Genomic DNA, 6,467 nt, shown 5'->3' on the forward strand with positions numbered 1-6,467 from the left:
ACGTTCTGACCTTTGCCATTCTGATGGGTGAGAAATGGTACCTGGGTAGAGTTTCCATTTGCATTTTCTTTATTTGGCATGTTTCACATGTTTAAGGGCCATTTTATATCTTTTTGTGAATTGTCTGTTTATGACCTTTGGTCATCTTCCGATAGTATTTTTTGGTTTGTTTTCTTCAATTTTTAAATGCTCGGTGCCTTTTAAACAGTATTCACATTTTGTCTCAGATGTTAGATATTTTCCCCCAAATTACCATTTGTCCTTTGACTTTGCATATGGTGTTTTAACCTATGCAATCATTTTTAACTTGTATGTATCAAATTATGTATCAGTGCTGATTTTTTTTCACGATAGTTAGAAGGTCTTCCCTTTCACCCAGCTTAGAGGAATTCACTCACATTTCCTTCCAGTGCCCATGTAGTTTCATTTTTATATGTAGATCACTGATCCATGTGGAGTTATTCTTGTGTTTGGGATGAGAAATGGATTAATTTTATCTTCTTTCCAAATGGCTGTCTGGTTGTCCCAACACATTTATTACTCAGATCGCCTTAGTGCTGGGCTCATTTTTAATTCTTTCACGAATAGCCTTGTGGGGTGGAGGAAGGAGGGGGCTGTGGAAGGAGGGGGCTGTGGGAGCAGGGCTGGGATGATATTTCCAAGTGAAGAACAGTCCGGCCTTGGCAGGCTGCGGGGCCTCCTCCTTCTATTTCCCTGGAGTGGATACTGGAGCACTGCCCAAGGGTGGGGCACAGAAATGAGTTTCTGGTCCCTTGGCAAGAAAAAGCATCACCAACATTAGGGGGATGAGGCCCCTTTTGAGTTGAGAAGTAAGGTCTCCAACCTCCTTCCTGCAAAGAGAGGGGCTGAGGAGACTTGGGAAAGATGAGAGAATGTCACCAGTCAGCCAGAGTCTGACCAGAGTTTCCTTCATTTGTGTCTAAGAGACACTTGATGAAGCTGCGTGCTCTTTACCTGCTGAGATTCAACTCCAGCATAGGCCATATTTTGCCAGTAAGTTAGGATCTGGGCAAGTTCCCCGGGCCATGTGCCTCTCTATTCCACCAATCCTGGAGGCTGGTGCTGGGATGGGTTTTTTTGCACCACATTTTCTTGGCTGGAAAATTAAAGAAACTTTGACTTTTGAATTAGAATTTGTCAGGGCAGAGGCCAGGTGAGCTGCTGGTTCACAGAGAGCAGAGCTGAAGTTGAACCTGCCCGTCTCTGACTCGGGCCCATCTAAGCAGAAGATCTGTGCGTCAGAGTGGGGAGAGCTCCCTGGGGGGCAAAGCCATGTGGCTGGGGAGGGGGATCAGGGGTCAAGTCCACCCACGGCCAGACTCCCAGTTCAAGTTAAGCAGATGTCCTGGCACAAGCAGTCCAAGGAGCCCACCCTCACTGAGGGGCAGGAATCAGAGGTCAGCGTCCCATCCTCTCTGTCCCCGCATCCATGCTTGGCTCTGAGGACATCCATGAGGTGCCCCAGAGATCCCTAGCTCAGGAGGTCCCTGTTTACTGTCTTTTCCTGTCTCTTGCCTCGGGATCCCCTTTCCATGCCTGCCTCATGCAATCACCTTCAAAAACTGCCTGCACCCAAGTCTTGCCTCCAGCTCTGCTTTGGGAAAAGCAAACCAAGACCCACCTCCTTCCCGCAGGTTCACTGTAGCCTCCTCGACACAGGGTGGGTCGCTCTGTGCTGTGGGGGCAGCCCCGCTTGATGCCAGGAGCAGCCTCTGCCCCTTCCGTGACCCCCGAACGTCTGTAGATGTTGCCAAACACCTGCTGAGGGCAAAACCCCGGTGACTGAGAACCGCAGCCTGAGAGCAAGGGCCAGAGGTCACACACGGGGCAGAGGAGGCCCAGGGTGCCCGGGGCTGTAGTAAACTGGGGACCCTTAGGGTCAAAGGCCCGGTGTTGCCAGATCCCGTATCAACCCCACTCTGATTTCAAAAGAAGCTAAAGCCTGGGGGTGAGTGTGAACTTATTCTGATTTTAAAAAGTGGACTGGACAGAGCAAATTTGGCTGGTGGCCCATGCCCGCCCCCCCACAGGTCCCATGCCCCGATCCTGAGAGGACCCCAGGCTCCCGGCTTCCTGCCTCCTCGTCTCCAGGAGCCATGCCCATGGGAGCCTTGGATAAGCAATTCTGCTCCTGTTCTTGGGGACTTTCCAGGAATTTCCCAAGAGCTCTGAGACCCTGTGACCCCTGTGTGGTGGGGGAGGACAAGGCAGGAAGGCCATCTCCTGGGAACTTCAGGACTTGTCAGGGAACAAGGCTCTCAGCCGGGCCCCTGGGACTTGCCACCACATAGCCCCCAGGCAGGGCTAGCACTTTAGGGAGGTTTCATGCAAAGTCCTTTTTAAAAAAAAAAAAAAAATTTTTTTTACTTATTTATTTTTGGCTGCACTGGGTCTTCATTGTTGCAAGAGTTGTTTTTTTTTTTTTTTCTAGTTAGAGCAAGCAGGGCCTACTCTCTAGTTGCAGTGCATCTGCTTCTCATTACGGTGGCTTCTCTTGCTGTGGAGCACAGGCTCTAGGGCACTTGGGCTCAGTAGTTCTGGTTCCCGGGCTCTAGAGCACAGGCTCCCCAGTATGTGGGATCTTCTCAGACCAGGGATCAAACCTGTGTCTCCTGCATTGGCAGGCAGATTCTTTACCACTGAGCCCCCAGAGAAGCCCACATAAAGTCCTTCAAGTGCCTTGAAAGGAAACTATTCATCTCACTTGGTCTCCCAAGCCTTCAGTGAGATAAACTCCAAACCCCAGAGCCTGAAGTTTCGACAGCTTCAGACTGTGAGAGAAGCCCGTTCTCCAATTCCGTTCCCTGGGGGTCTGGGGTCGGAAACCTGGAGTCTAGTTCCAGCCTGTACCTGCTCACTTTGACTTTGCAAGATGGTGACTCCTCTATGATTTCTTCATTGTGGACGTTTTGGGCTGCACTGCTTGAGCACCTCTTGTATATCTGGTACGGTGCTGAAATGACATACAATTACTAAAGTCGCCCGAGTTTGGGCTCAGCGTTCAGGATCTTGGTTTCTGAAATGTCAAGCTCCCTGGTGCCTGGAACTCTGCTTGGCAGTGACTGACAATCAAGGAGAGAAAGACTGACCTTTCAGCAGCAGGCAAGGAAGGTGTGATCATTCTCCTCCATGTTCCTAACAGAAAAGCTGAGCCTCAGAGAGGGTGGGTGGTTTTCTCAAGGACACACAGCTAGTAAGTGGGGGAGCCAGGACTTGAAATCCAGGATGCAGGATCTTCAAGTCTGTCATCTGGGCCACTTCCTGCCCGCCTCCGTGGTTCACAGACTTTGTGCCAGACTCCGAGTTCCCTCTTGTTGTAGTATATCACCACAAAGGTAGTAGCTTGCAACAGCACAAGTTTATTCTCGTCTTGTTCTGAAGGTCAGAAGTGTGAAAGGGGACTGTTTCCTGGCCCTTCCAGCTTCTAGAAACTGCTGCCTTCCTTGGGTGGTGGCCCCTTCCTCCATCTTTAAAACTGTCAACTGCGTCCCTCCAGCCTCTGCCTCCATCATCACCTCTCCCCCACCACCTGACACTCACCGCCACCTCCCTTTCTCTCTTATGAAAGGACCCTTGTGATTATATCAGGTCCCACTCCGGAGTCCAGGGTCATCTCCCATCTCAAGAGATTAAAGTCCATCACATCTGCAAAGCCCCTTTTGCCACGTCAGGTTCTAGGGGCTTGGGGTGGACATTTTGGGGGAAGGACATGATCTGCCCTAGCACTTAGTTTGTGGAGATGGATTTCCAAATTGCAGGATGTCTCAGCTCAGGCTGCTGAAACAAAATCCCATGGACTGGTGGCCCTAAACAGTGAAATATATTTCCCTGCAGTTCTGGAGGTTGGGAATTTGAGGTCAATATGAGTGCCCACATGGTGGGCTCCACTGAGAATGCCCTCCTGCCTTACAAGTGGGAGAGGTGGAAGATGTTTCTGTCTCTTTCCACCTGCCCTCTGCTCTCTCCCTGCCCCCCTCTTAAAAGGCCACTCCTGTACCCTCATTTAACCTTGTGTGTGTGTGTGTCAGGTCCGACTCTTTGCAACCCCATGGACTACAGCCCACCAGGCTCCTCCGTCCATGGGCTTCTCCAGGCAAGAACACTGAAGTGGGTTTCCATTTCCTCCTCCAGGGGATCTTCCTGACCCTGGGATCGAACCCATATGTCTTGCATCTCTTGCACTGGCAGGCAGATTCTTCACCACTGAGATACCTGGGAAGCTCTTAATTACTTCCAGATTCAGTTACATTGGTGTTAGGGCTTCAGTAGAGGGATTTGGGGGGGCTCCCTTCAGTCCCTGGCCTAGGGCATCAGTAACAGCTGCCACGTCCACCCTTGCCTTTCCCCTGAGACCACATTTCCCAGGCTGCCCTGCCCACTGGCTGCCCTCTTCATGGGGCCAGTAGGAGGCCTGGAGAGGGGATGGGGGAGGAAGAGGCCCTCAGGAGGGCTTCCCCTCTCAGAAGGCATCTCAGGCAGTAGAGGAGGCTCCTCTGTGGGTCCCGCTATCCTGGGAAGTTTCCTCTGGGCTTCTTCCAGAATGGGGCACAGCCTCTCCACCCGAGGCCCTCTAGCCGGGGGGTGGAGCTGGGCAGTGAAGATATCCTGCAGATGCTCATCTTTGTGTTGTGCTCATGCCCTTGTGTTTGGCTTTTCAGCTTTTCCAATACTTTTGTGAGAGGTTCCTGGCACCCCCATTCTTCTTTTGAGCAACATCTGGGCTCCATTTTACAGTCTGGGATCTTGACCAGCTAATGGTCCTTCCCACCAGGACCAAGCCCCTGGCACAGACCATCTAGTCATGGGGAAGGTTTCAACTGTGCTCTTCTCTCCCTTGATTCCTCTGCCCCTCGGTGACACTCTGGCTGAGGGACAGAATCTAGGCACATCATGAGGACACTGATGTCCCTTGAGGTTTCAGTCCTTCAGTGATTCAACTGAGGGTCTCAGCTGGGTCCCTCTCTGCTCTGCTGTTTTCTGTATTTTCCACATGGTTACGACAAACAATTGTTACATTTGTTATCAAAAACACCAATAAAATCTAGAAAAAAATAATTAAAACACAGGGCTCTCCTCAAGGCCAGTGCTGTCCATTAGAACTTTGTACAATGATGGAAATGCGCTTTACATCTACCCCACCTGACACCACTTGTCATGTGTAACTGCCAACCACTGGAAACACAGCTGATGTGACTAAAGAACAGAATTTTAAACATTATTTAAACTTCAGTAGGCCCATGTATTTGCTGTCACACAGGACACCTCATCGCCAGACTAGCAGTGACTATTCCTGCTTCTGAGAATTTCTCTCCAGCATGCTAACACCTGTATTAACATCTTGTACACAACCCCCAAGTCACTGGTCAGCAAGTTATGTGCTCAGCCACAGATGAGGGATAGGATAAGTCAGGACTAGAGGGTACAGAGCAAATGTCAGGGGTTCTGGAAGATCCTAGAGGATTCTATAAGGTCCTGGAACACCCTAGGAAATCATAGAATAATCTAGAAGAGTCTAAAAAATTCTGAACAATTCTTGGGGATTCTGGACATTCCTGGAAGATTTCAGGGGCTTCTCAAAGGTTCTTGGGAGTTCTGGAATGTACTCGTGTGTTTTCAGAAGTTCTGGAAAATCCTAGCAGATTCTTGGTGGTTCCAGAAGAGCCTCGGGGATTCTGGAAGCACCTAGGGATTTCTGGAAGCTTCTTGAGGGTTCTGGAAAATCCTTGAAGGTCCTTGAACATCCTTGATAATCCTAGGGGCTTTGGAAAATGCTGGAGAATTCTTCAGGATTCCAGAATATGAGTTTGATCCACCCATCATGCCCAGAACATCTCCCATGGGAGACTAACACCAGCCTACACATTAGTACCTAAAGGATTCAGGGCACTAAAAGGAAAGTCAGACAGTGTGGGGAAAAGTTTTGGATCATTGACTGCATGGCTTACTGAACCTAAGATTAGCCACAAGAAGTATTTAGGCACAGTTGTCATGGAGGCCAGTGTTTTAATTGCATGCGCAGTAGGACAGGGGCTTTTCTTGTATATTAATGCTTTCCAGTGTGCAGCTTCCCACTGAGACATGCTACTGCCATCGCCTGAAAATGAGCTTGGAGTGCCGGCATGAGTTGTGCAAGGTCGCCTAGTCAGTAAAGTAGGAGGGTGGGGGGTACAGGGCTTCAAACCCAGATCTCCAGAGCTAGCATCTTCATTGGCCCACAGCCCTGTTTCCTAGACCGCTGGAGCTGAGGGAAATGCAGCTTGGCCAGGGCAGCCTCTCTGCTCCAGGCAGAGCCAGAGGCCAGCCGGGTCCCTAGTGCATTTTGCCTGCCCTGACAGTGACAGGGCTGCCTCTAAATATAGTCCCTCAATGGCCAATGTCAGAGTGACCTTGACATTTTCCTTCCCTTCCTAATGTTGAAATCCCATTGGTGGTTCATCCTGCTCTTC

At 50.2% G+C, this 6,467-nt stretch overlaps 1 long non-coding RNA gene across 1 annotated transcript; it reads right to left on the bottom strand.

Annotated features, from left to right (window-relative positions):
- Positions 1–585: 585 nt before the first annotated feature.
- On the bottom strand, positions 586–1,972 carry LOC113902802. Its single transcript, XR_003513920.1, has 3 exons — positions 1,643–1,972; positions 976–1,117; positions 586–851 (listed from the first exon to the last, which is right to left on the bottom strand). It is a non-coding gene; the product is annotated as an uncharacterized LOC113902802 (long non-coding RNA).
- Between the last annotated feature and the right edge of the window lie 4,495 nt (positions 1,973–6,467).

This window comes from Bos indicus x Bos taurus, chromosome 13, assembly GCF_003369695.1.
Source record: "Bos indicus x Bos taurus breed Angus x Brahman F1 hybrid chromosome 13, Bos_hybrid_MaternalHap_v2.0, whole genome shotgun sequence".
In the NCBI taxonomy this organism is placed as follows: Eukaryota; Metazoa; Chordata; class Mammalia; order Artiodactyla; family Bovidae; genus Bos; species Bos indicus x Bos taurus.